This window comes from Carcharhinus amblyrhynchos, chromosome 26, assembly GCF_965287045.1.
Source record: "Carcharhinus amblyrhynchos chromosome 26, sCarAmb.v2.hapA, whole genome shotgun sequence".
In the NCBI taxonomy this organism is placed as follows: Eukaryota; Metazoa; Chordata; class Chondrichthyes; order Carcharhiniformes; family Carcharhinidae; genus Carcharhinus; species Carcharhinus amblyrhynchos.
Window position 1 is genome coordinate 18,742,325 of NC_137349.1, and position 16,697 is coordinate 18,759,021.

A 16,697-nucleotide genomic window follows, 5' to 3' on the forward strand; every position below is an offset into this window, starting at 1 on the left:
TCCTTCCAATACTTCCCTCATTATTCCCCAAAGGGTTAAAAAAAACAGTATGGATGTGAAGATACACCAACAACAAATTCCTGGTCACTGGAAGTTGGTTATTATTGGTGTAGGTTTGAGAGCAAATCATCGACCTATCGGCTGTACGTTTTGAATGACATAATGGCTGTCAATTTGAAAGAGCTAAACATACATGAAGGAGAGGCTTGGGGCCACTTACAAGGAATTTTGCAGCAACACTGTCTGTTACTGTAACTATATGTTCCTTAATTTGAAACTTCTGCAGTAAAGTCTACTATAGCCCACTTTTGGTGTTGTTTCATTCCATGCTGTTTGTTTCTCTGAACAAACAACTCTCCATCAAATGCAAGGGAGTAGAAAATATCACTCTGCACTCAACCTCGTGTTCCTGCTTTCCAAATAGCTATTTCGCTTTTATTGCAGTGAAGCACTTCACTATTGTACTGCACCAGACTTGAATAAAACCTAGCAAAACTCCCCCACTGAGGGTATCGGTTTTGAAGAGACACCGCAGAATGGATTTGGACTCAGGACTTCTGAGTAGAGCTTGAGTAATCTGCTGTTGCAGCTTTCAGCATGACTAGACAAATTATTTCTAAGAGAAAATGGCTCTCATGCAGAGCAATCCATAAATGAAAACTGCCCACACAATGGGAAATGAGTTCCACAGGATGTGTTCCACAACATCTGGTTAACCCTTTGAGTGGTGCATGGTTTTAGAACAAGCACGCTTTCACTTGTACGATCTGCAAGCAATTGTTTATGAAACCTTTAATATTAAAAAGCAATTACCCAAATAAATGTTTAAAATAAATTGTACATTTTCATTCTGTTGAAATTTTCTTTTCCCTTTAGGCAGAACTTGTTATAATTGACCCAAGATTTGTACCATCTATCCATTCTGTCACTAAGATTGCATGATTATTATAACATGCTACAGGCTCCCCTTCTAGGTCCTACCAATCTCAAACTTGAGATCATTTAAAACTCTGGTGCCCGTGTCCTAATTCACACCAGGCCCTATCCATCCATCGCCCCAAAGCTCGCTGATCTACACCAGTTCCTGATCAAGCAAAGGTTCAATTTAAAATTCGCAACCTCATTTCAACGCCTCTACTTTCTCAGGAGGCTAAGAAAATTTGACTTGTCTGCTACAACTCTCATTAACTTTTACAGATGCACTATAGAAAGCATCCTTTCTGGTTGTATCACAGCTTGGTATGGCTCCAGCTCTACCCAAGACCGTAAGAAACTACAAAGGGTTGTGAACGAAGTCCAGTCCATTACACAAACCAGCCTCCCATCCACTGACTCCACTTACACTTCCCGCTGCCTCAGAAAAGCAGCCAGCATAATCAAGGACCCTACAAACCCTGGACATATTCTCTTCCATCTTCTTCCATCAGCAAAAAGATACAAAAATCTGAGGTCACGTACCAACCAACTCAAGAACAGCTTCTTCCCTGCTGCCATCAGGCTTTTGAATGGACCTATCTTATATTAAGTTGATCTTTCTCTCCACCCTAGCTATGACTGTAACACTACATTCTGCACCCTCTCCTTGCTTTCTCTATGAATGGTATGCTTTGTCTGCATAGCGGGCAAGAAACAATACTTTTCACTGTACACTAATACATGTGACAATAATAAATCAAATCATTTTCAAGTCCCTCCAGAGTTCACCTTGCTCCTCCCTAGCTCTGTAATTTTCCTCATTCCGAAAATCCCTCTAGCTCTGTGGTGTCTGCTAACTTAGCTTTTTGAATATTCCAAATTTTAATCATTCTGCCATTGACAGCTATGCCTTAAGCTGCCTGTATCCTAACAACTGGAATCCCCTCTTTCCTTCCTCTCAACTTCTCTGACCTCTAAGAAGCCCCTAAAATCCTATCTCATTGACCCCCAAGCATTTGGTCATTTGTCTCTACAATCTCTTTATTAAATTTCATCCCATAGTGCTCCAGTGAAGTGCTTTGAGACTGTTCTTATGTAAAAGGACACTCAAACCATTGTTGTTGTTGTTAGACTAGCTTCTTGACTTGTCAAAAGAACAAACAGGAAACCCAAGCTTTTTCTATTGTTTCACTTGAGTTAGTAGCTAGGTTACTCATGTTCTGTTTCTCAGATTCACAAAATTGAATTAGAATTTTAAAACATAATCAGTGGCATTGGGCCCATCGCTCCTGCGCTGGGTTTGTGAGAGAGCTTTCCACTCAGTCCCACTGCTGCTTTTGTTATTTATCTACTTCCCTTTCGAATGGTAGTCCAATGATGTGTATGTTAGGTGGATTAGTGTAGAGTTTAGGGGCAGCATAGTGGCACAGTGGTTAGCACTCCTGCCTCACAGCTCCAGGGACCTGGGTTTGATTCTGATCTTGAGTCACTGTCTGTGTGGAGTTTGCACATTCTTCCTCTGCCTGCGTAAGTTTCCTCTGGGTGCTCTGATTTCCTCCACAGTCCAAACATATGCGGGTGGATTGGCCATGCTAAATTGTTCCTTTATGTACCAAAACGTGTAAGTAAGGGAGATTAGTGGCAAAAATACATATGGTTACGGGGTAAGTCCTGGATGAGATGCTCTCTTGGAGAGTCAGTGCAGGCTTGATGGGCCAAATGACCTCTTTCTGCAATATAGGGATTCTCGATATTAACCATGGTAACTGCACAAGGTTGCAGGGATAGGGTGGAGGTAAGGCCTGGGTGGGATTCTCTTTCGGAGAGTTGGTGCAGCCAGATGGACCGAATGGTCTCTTTGTGTGCTTAGGGATTCTGTGGCATTGCAAACTGCTTCGACAGCCCCTCATGGTAAGAACATAAGAACATAAGAAATAGGAGCAGGAGTAGGCCATCTAGCCCTTCGAGCCTGCCCCGCCATTCAATAAGATCATGGCTGATCTGTCGTGGCTCAGTTCCACTTTCCCGCCCTCTCCCCATAACCCTTAATCCCCTCTCTTATCAAGAACCCATCAACCCGCTTCTTAAAAATATTTAGCGAGGCAGCCTCCACCACTTCAACGGGCAGAGAATTCCAGAGATTCACCACCCTTTGAGTGAAGAAGTTCCTCCTCAACTCCGTTCTAAACCGCCTCCCCTTTATCTTGAGGCTGTGCCCCCTAGTCCTACTATCTTTTTTGAGCGGGAAGAGTCTCTCCACCTCTATCCTATCCATCCCATTCATCATCTTATACGTCTCAATGAGACGTAAGGTGGCTCATGTCCTCACAGCTTCCATATAAATGATGTTTTTCTCCCAGCCTCTCCCTTTATTCTTTTAGTGATAATTTTAAATTCATGCACTCATCATTTTGAGCATTTAAAACATGGTGCTGGGTTTTACAGGCGTGCCTCAGTTCTTGTGCCCCCACCACAACGTTAGTTGCTGGTGAGCTCCCCCCATGATCCCAAGAGCAGTCACGGAGCAATTTACAGCTGGGGGCAGCATTAAGCGCTTTAAGACGGGACTTCTGCCTTTTCTTGGGAGGAACTCAGACCTTAAACATCTGCCAGCCAATTAGGTGACTGGCATCTGCGTAGTCCCAGCAGCGCCAGTCTAGAGCAATTGTCACAGCTGGAACCATAGGCATACCAAGCTGCTCTGCCAAGTCTGGGTCGGGGTCTCAGAGAGGGAGACAAGGGGAATGGCAGGGTCAGATTCAAGAGGCCAGGATGGTAGGGTTAAAGGAGGTGGTGAGGGGAGGGGGAGGTGACCTGGGGGAGGGGGGCAGGTCGCGAATGGAACCCATAAAGGAGAAAATAAGGTTCCCCACCTTGCTCCTTGCCTGACACCAGCACTCTCAGCTACAGACGCTGAGCTTCCCGCATGGCATGGGCCTCCCTTGGCATTGGTAAAATACTGCAAGAGGTTTGGGTGGCCTCACCCACCCTCCTTCCCCCGCCCTGTGAAGATTTTAGTGGGTGGGTAGACAGCAGGAAGGTCACTGCATTTTATTTGCCCCCATACCTTCAAATCTACTGCTGGGACAATGTAAAATCATGCCCATTGGAAAAGAAGAGACCATTCAGCCCCTCGAGCCTGTTCCATCATCCAATGATAATCTAGATCCTAACTCCAATTATTTACCTTGCCTCCCAGAATGCTGGAGGCATTCTCTCCAGCAAGGAAGATGATGAGAAAGGCTGCCTATCCTAATATTGGAGAAGATGCACTAACTTGATTCAAGGCAGCATGGACAGAGAATGTTCCCATCTCCAGTCCAACTGTCAGGAAAATAAAGTCACCCTGGCAAAGAATCTGTTGTCTTTTGAGAATGGGGCTCTCTAGGCTTTCATGAACCTCCACTTTACAAAAGTTTGTGGGATCTGCCTTTAAACTCATCAGAATTCTATTGTAAATAATACTCGGAGCTACCCTTTTTGGTTAAAAATGAATAGCCTCACACTTACAAACATCTGCCGGGGTTTGGCCCACTTGCTTAATCTATCAATATCTCTCTGTAATGTTGCTGCCACCTACGCTACTTACTAAACCAACAACCTTTCCGTCATTGGCAAAATTGGATGCAGGTCTCTTAATTGCATTTTCTAAGTCATTAATAACTACTGTATAGTAGAAATTTGACACCCTTGCACAAATCTTTGTTTGAGTGCTTTACCCGTTATCCCTGCCTTGTCTCCTATTGCCTAACAAATCTCCTAACCAGAACAACAACTTGCCTTTAATTCCAGAAGCTTTAATTTTAGTTTATAGTCTCTGATATGGGATCTTATTCTGGAAGGTTGTAAGAACTACATCAACTCTGCCCTTAACTTTCGTCATTCCAGTCAAGCAAGCTCTAGTTTCTCTCATCCAAATACATAATGGGTTTATGTATCTGGTATCTAGTAACATTTTGTGTGGAAAACCTTTGTCTTTTACTCATCCATAATCTGGCTAGCAGCAGCTCTAACTATGGAAACATTCAGAGCATGGAAAAGCACATACATGAATCTAGGATCATCTGATCCATGGTGGAGTATGTTGTTGCAACTATCTTTTCTAGGGCAGTTCTTCACCGTGTGCAACAATCCACTCTCAATTCAGGATAAATTCATTTTTTGAAATTTGAGGCTGAAATCATAGAATACCTACAGTGCAGAAGAAGCCATTGGCCCACTGTGTCTGCACCAACTCTCTAACAGAGTATCTTGCCCAGGCTCTCCCCCTCCTCGCCTGGGGCAGTAATTTGCTGGGCATTCAGACTCTACTTGGCCAAATGGCTGGTACTGCAACTGATCAGATCTGTACAGAGCCTGATAAAATGCATGGGTTGCCTAAGTCTAATGCTATATCGGAATAAATAGGAAAGATTAAGCATATTAGAGTGTGGTTATGACTTAGACTTGGAGGCTTTCCCACGATCTCAAGACACATGAGGCAGACAAAGCATGTGCTTATGTCTGTTTCCACAGCTAGTATTCCTTGGAACAGGTTACTAGCTTGTTGCCAGAGGCTAAGGCTTGAGGGATGCCACTTCTCATCAATCATGACTGACCAGAACGTCCTGCCTTAGGCATACGGAAAGGAATTATAGGATGATGATAACCTGTTTGGACGCATTATGGACACACCTTCCATGGCCATCAATCCCTGAAGCAGGGCATGAACCAAGAACTTCTGGCTCTGAGGTGGGGATAAAGGGGTCTTTCTCAGGATGGCAGTTGGTGACTAGTGGTGTACCTCAGGGGTCAGTGCTGGGACCACAACTTTCCACAACATACATTAACGATTTGGAGGAAGGAACTGAAGGCACTGTGGCTAAGTTTACAGATGATATACAGCTATGTAGAGGAACAGGTAGTACTGAGGAAGCAAAGGGGCTGCAAAAGGACTTGGACAAGTTGGGAGAGTGGGCAAAGAAGCGGCAAATGGAATACAATGTGGAAAAGTTTGAGGTATGCACTTTGGAAGGAGGAGTGGAGGAATAGACTATTTTCTAAAAGGGAAAATGCTTAGGAAATCAGAAACACAAAGGGATTTAGGGGTCATTGTTCAAAATTCTCTTAAGATTAACGTACAGGTTCAGTCAGCAGTTAGGAAGGCAAATGCAATGTTAGCATCCATGTCCAGAGGCCTAGAATACAAGAGCAGAGATGTACTTTTAAGGCTGTATAAGGCTCTGTTCAGACCCCATTTGGAGTGTTGTGAGCAGTTTTGGGCCCCATATCTAAGGAAGGATGTGCTGGCCTTTCAAGGGGTCCAGCGAAGGTTCACAAAAATGATCCCTGAAGTAAAGAGCTTGCTGTATGAGGAACGATTGAGGACTCTCAGTCTGTACTTGTTGGAGTTTAGAAGGACGAGGGTGGATCTTATTGAAATTTACAGGATGCTGCAAGGCCTGGATAGAGTGGACGTAGAGGGGATGTTTCCACTAGTAGGAAAAATTAGAACCAGAGGGCACAACCTCAGGGTAAAGGGGCGATCCTTTAAGATAGAGATGAGGAGAAATTTCTTCAGCCTTGCAGTGGTGAATCTGTGGAACTCTTTGCTGCAGAAGGCTGTGGAGACGAGGTCATTGAGTGTCTTTAAGACAGAGGATCGGGTTGTTGATTAATAAGGGGATCGGAGTTAAGGGGAAAATCAGGAGAATGGGGATGAGAAAAAAAAAATCAGCCATGGTTGAATGGCGGAGCAGTCGATGGGCCGAGTGGTCTAATTCTGTTGCCACGCCTTATGGTCTAACCATTGTGTGATGTGGTCTAACCACTGTGCCACGGTGCAAAACCTTGACATTTTCCAGAATTTTCTGTTTTCGTGTGGAAATAAATTTTTATCCCGCTTTGAAAGAAAAATCGTTTGAAACGTACACACGTCGGAACGCTCAACTGGAAAAAGAAAATTCTACAGACCCTCAGCAAAGCCGAGACTCGAACCCTCCTTTGCCGAAGCACCAGCTCATCAGCTACCAATCTGTTGGTTGAAACGCATGCGCGTGGGAGGGCCGCCGGCCGCGGCGCAGGGGGGAGGGGCCGCAGTCCTAAGACTGACGTGAACTACACCGCGTACAGCACCCTCGTGCCAGGAGGGGTGGCGCGAGCTCGCCCACGAAGCATTCTGGGGGCTATAGTTCTTGATCTGCCGGAGGATTGTAATCTCTGGACTGACGTGAACTATATTTTCCGGGATACACCGCATACTGCGTACTCACGCGGGGTCACATGAGCTCGCCCGCGAAACATTCTGGGGGCTGTAGTTCTTGGTCCGCCAGAGGATTGTAGTCTCTGGACTGACAATAAACTACGTGTCCCGGGGTGCAGTGCACTCTCATCCCGAAGGGGACTGGGGGGTCTCGTGAGCTCGCGGCGGCCGGAAGGAAATCGAGGTGCGCTCTGTTAACTTTGAACGGCTAACGGTTTGTGAGGTGAGTGAATGAAGTACTGGGTGGGAGGAGGCGGCTGTTCGGTGTTTTAACCACTATGTATGAGCTAAAAAATAGATTCCTAGCTACGTTTTACCTTTATGTAGTGCATATGTTTGACTGGGATGCAACAGATGTGATGAAAGCTCTCCTTCTCGTGTTAACTATACAGTCTCTGTGTCAGATGTTGTCAGGGCTGTTGAATGGGTCAGGCATTTTCTGCTTTTTACTCCATATTAAATAACTGCAAGTTTGAGAATGGGGCTGCTGACTGGACATCCTGTCTGTCTCTCTCTGTTCTGGAAGCTTTTAGAGATACGCAAAACGGTCAACAGTAAAATGGAAAGTAATGAGTAGAAAGTGTGAGGGCAAAAGAGCCACTCATGCTAAATTGCCCCTTAAGTGTCCAAAACTGAATAAGCTAGGTTAATCAGCCATTATGAATGCACTAGTCAGGATTGTGGGGTTTGCAACAAAAACAGAAAATGCTGGAAACTCTCAGGTTTGACAGTATCTGTGGAGAGAGAACAGAGCCAATGTTTTGACTCAACACTGGCTCTATTTTCCACAGATACTGTCAGACCTCTGAAATTTTCCAACGTTTTCTGTTTTTGTTTCAGATTCCAGCATCATCAGTGTTTTGCTTTTATATTGTTGTAGGTTTGCAAATCTCTGGGGCAAGAATCTGGTTCAGTATCTGCTTCCTCCTTCCATCCCCCACATTTGTGAAAGATTGTTGTATGGACCTATCTCATATTAAGTTGATCTTTCCCTTCACTGTAGCTATAACTAATGCTATATCCTGCACCCTCTCCTTTTCTTCTCAATGAGTGATATGCTTCGTCTGTATAGCATGCAAGAAACAATCCTTTTTGCTGTATACCAATGCACATGATAAATCAAATAGGATGATTTTGGAGAAAAATGTTGTGAATGTGGACAGGAAATATAAAATGAAGTGTAATGTTCTTGGGATAGAATTATAGGCCGGTTAGTTTAACGTCTGTTGTAGGTAAAATGTTAGAATCCGTCATCAAGGAGGAAATAGCGAGGCATCTTGAGGGGAATTGCTTGATAGAGCAGACGCAGCACGGTTTCGTTAAGAGGAAGTCATGTCTGACAAATTTATTGGAGTTCTATGAGGATGTGTCTAGGGCGGTAGATAGAGGAGAGCCGGTGGATGTGGTCTTTCTTGATTTTCAGAAGGTGTTTGACAAGGTACCTCACAAAAGGTTATTGCAGAAGGTAAGGGGGCATGGAGTTGGGGGTAGGGTGTTAGCATGGATAAAGGATTGGTTGTCAAATAGGAGGCAGAGAGTGGGGGTTAATGGGTGCTATTCGGATTGGCGGTTGGTGACTAGTAGAGTGCCCCAGGGGTCGGTGCTGGGGCCTCAGCTATTTACCATTTATATAGATGATCTGGAGGAGGGAACCGAGTGTATGGTGTCGAAATTTGCTGATGACACCAAGATTGGTGGAACGGCAAATTGCGCAGAGGGTGTGGAGAATCTGCAGAAGGATCTAGATAGGCTGGGCGAATGGGCCAGGAACTGGCAAATGGAATTTAATGTTGGCAAGTGTGAGGTGGTCCACTTTGGTAGGAAGGACTATTACTTACATGGCGAAAAACTGCAGCAGGCGACGGTGCAGAGGGACCTCGGGGTCCTTGTGCATGAGTCGCAAAAACCCAGCCTGCAGGTGCAGCAGGTGGTCAGGAAGGCTAATGGGATGCTGGCCTTCATAGCGAGGGGGATTGAATATAAAAGTAGGGAGGTCTTGCTGCGGCTGTATAGGGCATTGGTGAGGCCGCAGCTGGAGTACTGTGTGCAGTTTTGGTCGCCGCACTTAACGCAAGGATATTTTGGCCTTAGAGGGAGTGCAGAGGAGGTTTACTAGGCTGATACTGGGGTTGAGCTATGAGGAGAGGCTGAATAAACTAGGCTTGTACTCGTTAGAGTTTAGAAGAATGAGGGGAGATCTCATTGAGACGTATAAGATGATGAATGGGATGGATAGGATAGAGGTGGAGAGACTCTTCCCGCTCAGAAAGGACAGTAGGACTCGGGGGCACAGCCTCAAGATAAAGGGGGTGCGGTTTAGAACAGAGTTGAGGAGGAACTTCTTCACTCAAAGGGTGGTGAATCTCTGGAATTCTCTGCCCGTTGAAGTGGTGGAAGCTGCCTCGCTAAATATTTTTAAGACGTGGGTTGATGGGTTTTTGATAAGCGAGGGGATTAAGGGTTATGGGGAGAGGGTGGGAATGTGGAACTGAGCCATGACAGATCAGCCATGATCTTATTGAATGGCGGGGCAGGCTCAAAGGGCTAGATGGCCTACTCCTCCTATTTCTTATGTTAAAAAGGCCCTTGGACCTGCTCTGTCATTCTTTGTGAAAGTTGTAAAAGAAGCAGAGTGTGTGTCTTGGCCACCCTCAGATAAAGTGTGTTTTATCTGCAAGGTTTTGATACAATTTTGGATGAAAAAATCAGGACAAATTACCGAAAACTTGATCAAAAAGATAGATTTTAAGAAGAAATTTATAAAAGGACAGGGAGAGAGGAAGACATGTTTAGGGAAGGAATTCCAGAATTTAAGGCCAAGGCAACTGAAGAAACAAACACAAATGATGGAGTGATTAAAATTAAGAATGTAAAATAGGCCTGAACCGAAAGAACAGAGATCTAGAAGGCTTTTGAGACTGCAGAAGCAAGACCATGGAGAGATTTGAAAACAAGGATGATGATTTTAAGACTCAAGTGCTGTCTAACAAGGAGCCAGTGGAAGTTAGCAAGCACAAGCATAATGGACGAATGTGATACAAGCAATACAGTTGTGGTTGAGCATAATTTTGTGTTAGGTGGAGGACGGGAGGATTGAGGGCATCCTGAAACCCATTGAACAAAGAACCCCCAGCTTTTGTCGCGACACTACGGACTTCCTACAGAAACTCAGCACACGTGGAGCAGTTGAACCAGGGACACTCCTCGTCACAATGGATGTCTCGGCGCTCTACACCAACATCCCCCACAACGATGGCATTGCTGCGACTGCCTCAGTACTCAATGCTGACAACTGCCAGTTTCCAGATGCAATTTTACAACTGATCCGCTTTATCCTGGACCACAATGTCTTCACCTTCAACAACCAGTTTTTCATCCAGACACACGGAACAGCCATGGGGACCAAATTTGCACCTCAATATGCCAACATCTTCATGCACAGGTTCGAACAAGACTTCTTCACTGCACAGAATCTTCAACCGATGCTATACACTAGATACATCGATGACATTTTCTTCCTTTGGCCTCATGGTGAACAATCACTGAAACAACTATATGATATCAACAAATTCCACCCCACCATCAGACTCACCATAGACTATTCCCCAGAATCGGTTGCATCTCCATTAAGGACGGTCATCTCAGCACCTCACTGTACCACATGCCCACAGACAATCTCACAATGCTTCACTTCTCTAGCTTCCACCCTAAACATGTTAAAGAAGCCATTCCCTATGGACAAGCCCTCCGTATACACAGGATTTGCTCAGATGAGGAGGATTGTGACAGACACCTCCAGATGCTGAAAGATGCCCTTATAAGAACAGGATATGGCGCTCGACTCATAGATCGACAGTTCCGATGCGCCACAGCAAAAAACCGCACCGATCTCCTCAGAAGACAAACACAGGACACAGTGGACAGAGTACCCTCCGTCGTCCAGTACTTCCCCAGAGTGGAGAAGCTATGATATCTTCTCCGGAGTCTTCAACATATCATTGATGAAGACGAACATCTCGCCAGGGCCATCCCCACACCCCCACTTCTTGCCTTCAGACAACCACACAACCTCAAGCAGACCATTGTTCGCAGCAAACTACCCAGTCTTCAGGAGAACAGTGACCACAACACCACACAACCTTGCCACAGCAACCTCTGCAAGACATGCCGGATCATCGACACGGATACCATCATCACACGTGAGAATACCATCCACCAGGTATACGGTAAATACTCTTTCAACTCGGCCAACATTGTCTACCTGATACGTTGCAAGAAAGGATGACCTGAAGCATGGTACATTGGGGAGACCATGCAGACGCTACGACAACGGATGAATGAACATCGCTCGACAATCACCAGGCAAGACTGTTCCCTTCCTATTGGCGAACACTTCAGTGGTCACGGGCATTCAGCCTCTGACCTTCGGGTAAGCGTTCTCCAAGGCGGCCTTCATGACACACAGCGCAGAGTTGCTGAGCAGAGACTGATAACCAAGTTCCACACACATGAGGACGGTCTCAACAGGGATCTTGGGTTCATGTCGCACTATCTGTAACCCCCGTGACTTGCCTGGGTTTGCAAAACCTCACTCACTGTGCTGTCTGGAGACGATACACATCTCTTTAACCTGTGATCAGTGCTCCTTCCACACACATTGTCGGCCACTTTAAGACTTGAACAGGTTAGGTGTAAAGATTCACATTCTAATCAGTAATCTCTAAACTGTCTGTGCTTTATATGCTCTGCCCGAGGCCAGAACTCTCCATTCACCTGACGAAGAGGCAGTCCCCTCGAAAGCTTGTGAGTTTACTATCAAATAAATCGGTTGGACTAAAACCTGGTGTTGTCAGACTTTTTACTGTGTCAACCTGTATTGACCAGATCCCATTTCCAATTTATCTCAGGTGACTGAGTTTGTTATTCTGTTGGAATGTTCCAATGCTGAACCATAAATCTAGAGCCCTGCTTCATTTGGTTACTTTCTTGTCATGGCATGATGCTTCTTAGAAGAGTGACAGATTGTCTTATCAATGTTCTATTTTCTCTTCACAAGCAGATCTAGCTTCTGTGCAGTCCCCTGGTATTTATTTGCCAAGAGATTAAAATAGGTTAGGGAATACTTAACATTTGTTTAAGAAAACTGCCTTTTTAAGATCACAATATTTGAGTCCTTCAATGTTTTATTTGACTCTTTCCAGTCATTTTAGGTTTGAAGTCCAATTCAAAGCATTCAAACTTATGTGATGGTGCAGTTGACATGAATGTGTGTGTATATGTGTGTGTGTATATACTTGTTTCTTGTATGTTTAAAGGTAATTTTTAAAAATTCAGCTTTATGCTACAGGTAGTCAGTATGTCTGATGGGAATGCAACTCAAATTTTGGAGGAACGGAATAATTATTCATTTCAACCTTGATAGTGTTTATTTTAAGTAAAGCTAATGGACTTCTGTTTCAAGTTCCCTTGGAATTTTCCATTAGTAATTGACAGGGTTATGTAAGGATGTGGTTAACAACCAGAGCTGAGTTTGTAGCAGAGAGAAGCAGTTTTTGTAGAAAGTAGTTAATTGCGGTTGAACCTGATTAAATTAGAAGGGTTTTGCACGCTTCTGGAACTCACTCTCTGAAAACACCGAGACTGTTAACAAATATTAAAACAAGTATGCTTGGGTTTACTAATTATTTTTTAAAAATTTGATCCATGCATAAATTGGAACTGGAACAATCGTAAGTTAGAAAGCAAAGTTGCTTCCTTTCATTTTTAAATATTGTTCAATTGTTAATGGTTAAACTGATTCATTTGTTATAGTTAAACTGTGTTATTAAATAAAGTTTTTTTCACTATAAAAGATCCTCAGTTTGTCAGTAGAATCATTGCTGGAAAGAAATATCCTATCCTTACATTTATGCCAAAATAGAAAAATTGTTAGGGTCTAGCCTGGGTGTCTAATGTAACTTGAGGTTCTAGTCTAGGACCCTAACACTTGAAAGATTAAAATTCAGACACTTTAAAATGAGCAACCCTGTTTCTATGACCTGGGTGCGCTCAAAATACAAAGGGCAGGTTTTGCTATGAACCTGCGTCTTTTTTAGGTAATCTGAGTAAGAGAGCATGCTGAGGGATTGGTACAACAACAGCATATGGCATTGAGAAATGTGGTATGCTCAACATGTTCACTTCAAAAGCTGGTAAAATCAAATGATTGCATTTAAATTAGAGCTATCTGGATCATTTGTTATAAAATTGGAGTCACAGGTGGACAGAGTGGTGAAGAAGGCATTCAGTATCTTGTTTTAATTAGTCAGAACATTGAATACAGGAGTTGGGATGTCTTGTTGAAGTTGTACAAGACATTGGTAAGGCCACACTTGGAGTACTGTGTACAGTTCTAGTCACCCTATTATAGAAAGGATATTATTAAACTAGAAAGAGTGCAGAAGAGATTTACTAGGATGCTGCCGGGACTTGATGGTTTGAGTTATAAGGAGAAGATTCATAGACTTTTTTCTCTGGAGCTTAGAAGGCTGAGGGGTGATCTTATAGAGGTCTACAAAACAAAAAGGAGCATAGATAAGCAAGAAAGTCAATATCATTTCCCAAAGGTAGGAGCGTCTAAAACGAGAGGGTATAGGTTTAAGGTGAGAGGAGAGATACAAAAATGTCCACGCAGAGGGTGGTGAGTGTCTGGAACAAGCTGCCAGAGGTGGTAGTAGAGGCAGGTACAATGTTGTCTTTTAGAAAGCATTTAGACAGTTACATGGGTAAGATGGCTGTAGAGGGATATGGGCCGAATGCGGGCAATTGGGACTAGCTTAGGGGTTTAAAACAAAAGACAGCATGGACAAGTTGGGCCAAAGGGCCTGTTTCCTTGCTGTTACCCTCTATTACTCTAGGCAGTTGCACAGAAGGGAAAATATGAAGCAAAAAAAGTTACCTAATACACATAATCTGTTTCTAAGAGTGAGTATGAAATTTTGGCAGCCCGAGTGAACTTCTAGAAAGTAATGTGGGAGTGACTTTGGTTGTGTGAAGACCATGGTGTTGATGCTCAGTTATGTTTCAGATAGGGACTGAGGTAAATTGCAGACAGTGCTGTTATTGGTCACCTGATGTTCTGCATACTTTTGATAGCCAAACCAACCAGCTCCCCCCCCCCCCCCCCCAAATCGTTTTGCGATGTTGTGGTCTGATTGTTGCAGTTCAAAGTTTACACACACGATGCTCATTTCTTTCAAGGATAATTAACAAAGGGCCAAGTTAATCTTTAGGTTAAATAACCTGCCTGTAATATGCAGACAATAGGCTTCTGACCCTGTTTTAAAGTGTATTCGGGAAGGACAGCTTTTCTCTTGATTCTGGTTATTTTTGAAGTTTGCATAGCCTGTATATCTATGATAAGACATTTAAAATATTATCTCTGTCATGCTATCTTTCCCCTAAGGATTTGTTCATTTTCAAAGTATCAGTATCTCTTACAATTTCAAATTGAATGCACTTTACGTTCAATGTTTCAATCTCCTATGTTCTGGCAAGTTCAGCTGGATAGTTTACTAAGAAATCATCAAAAGAAATGAATCCTGTGCAACTACGTTCATTTTAGTTTTTTCTGTGTCTTTTTAGAGTAGTGACAGCTGTAGGAAATTGACCTTCCCATTCCTTGGTACTCTTACTCTACAAAAGTTGTTGGCCTAATTGTTAGACCCTCTAAAACCCCATCAAATCAATAACTTGCTTTTAATTTGCACATAGTTTGAGGGTATAGAACACTAACAACCAACTCCAAAATAGTTATCTAATGGTCTGGCTGTTGTACACTCAAAATGTCCATCAGAATCAAAATAAAATTTAAAAATTCCTGTCTGTGGTGATGTGGAAAATAGAGATCTCACACACAATTCCCTAAATCCATGAGCGTTATTCATAGACCAGCAACAAGCATTTCTCTCGTTACTTAAAGTTTGCCATTTGCGACATGTTTGGGATATAGTAGTGGTGGTGCTATCATATTCTATATTCTGCACTGTCTATAATGCTATTAATTATTAATGTTTTATTTACTCTTCCCCTTTCCTGTTGCTTCAGCACTTTGATTCAAAGTAAAGTATAAAGGGCATTTTAACAATTACATGACAAAACTCTCTGCCACTGAAATTGGCAAAGAATTATGTGCTTTGTGTTTTATTTGTTTCTCATTGTTTAGCTGGGAGGAATATATATTTAACATAAAATCTCAGCTATGAAAGTAAAGTAAGTAATTTTGCAGTTGCAATATTTTACACTAACAAAGCTTATTAGAACAGTTTGCAACTGTGGATGGTAAATATTTAAATCAAATTCAAGTATAAATATATTTATATACTATATAGACTACAGCACTAGGAGATAGAATGACCAGTAATTGTAAAAACAAAATCACCAGCTTGGTCTTTTTTAAAACCAAAACTGATATTTGGTAATTTAGGATAGATCCAACACAAACCAATGACAGGCACAGAACTGTGTAGCAAAGTCTGAATAAATAATTGCCATATGATACCTATTAATGTGTTAATATTGGAATGTGTTCATTGATCCATTATAATTTTAACCATAAACCAATACTTGCTGATCTTTGACCAGAAGACAGGCATTTAAGTCCAGCAAGGGGCATGCATGCGGCAGGTTGTAGTGGGCTGCTCTTGGACGTTGCTTCGGGAGTTGCCTATTGCTTCATGTCGTTAGTGTGCTTAAACTGGACCATCTCGAGGGCAACATGACAGCTCAGAGACTATCTCTGTTACTGTGCGGACACATGGATTTGGGCCTGTGTCTGTGGGAGTTTGCACGTTCTCCCCTTGGTTGCGTGGGTTTCCTCCGGGTGCTCCGGTTTTCTCCCACATCCCCAAAGATGTGCTTTTAGGCTGATTGATTGGGTACTAAATTGTCCCTAAATTGGACCTCCCTGATCCTCGCACATTAGGCGTAGACTAAAATCATGAATAGGTCACTGAGACAGTGGGACGGCGGCGCGGGCTCGTTGGGCCGAAGGGCCTGTTTCCCGTGCTGTGTTGTTCTTTGTTCTTTGTTCTTTGTTCTTAAGACCAATTTTAACTTTAGAGCTCTAAAGCTGTATAGATGGATGGCAGCGTTAGCAGCTTGCATTCATATAGCACTATTTATAGAGAAAAACATCTCGGAGCACTTCAGAGTAATCAGATCAAAATAGACACTGAGCCAAAGAAGGTACAGATCTGGATTTTGTAGTCAGTATTTGGCATCATAACTGTAGAAAGTTGACAGCAATTCTGGTATCTGCAAATGCATGTTAGAGTTATTTTCAGTGATTACCCCTACCTCCACCGGAAGTGCTATTAAAATCCACACAGATGGTATTGTTTAGAAATCACTTGAATTGATTTGAACCTCCACTTAGTCTTGCTATAAATTTTTTTTAAAGTTGTCCCTTATGGAATACAGTATAACTGGATTTTGATAGCATATCGAATTTATAATTACTGCTGAACAACCTTAATGTCCCCGAGAAAGTAATTTTGTATTT

General features: G+C 43.1%; 1 protein-coding gene across 1 annotated transcript in view; it reads left to right on the forward strand.

The window, feature by feature from the left end:
• The first annotated feature begins 7,306 nt into the window (after positions 1-7,306).
• The window catches only part of scamp4 (secretory carrier membrane protein 4), a 35,889-nt gene continuing 26,498 nt past the window's right edge, over positions 7,307-16,697 (forward strand). Inside the window, exon 1 of the mRNA XM_080212669.1 lies at positions 7,307-7,379. The gene's annotated coding sequence lies outside the window, so the exon portion shown is untranslated. The remainder of the gene's footprint in view (positions 7,380-16,697) is intronic.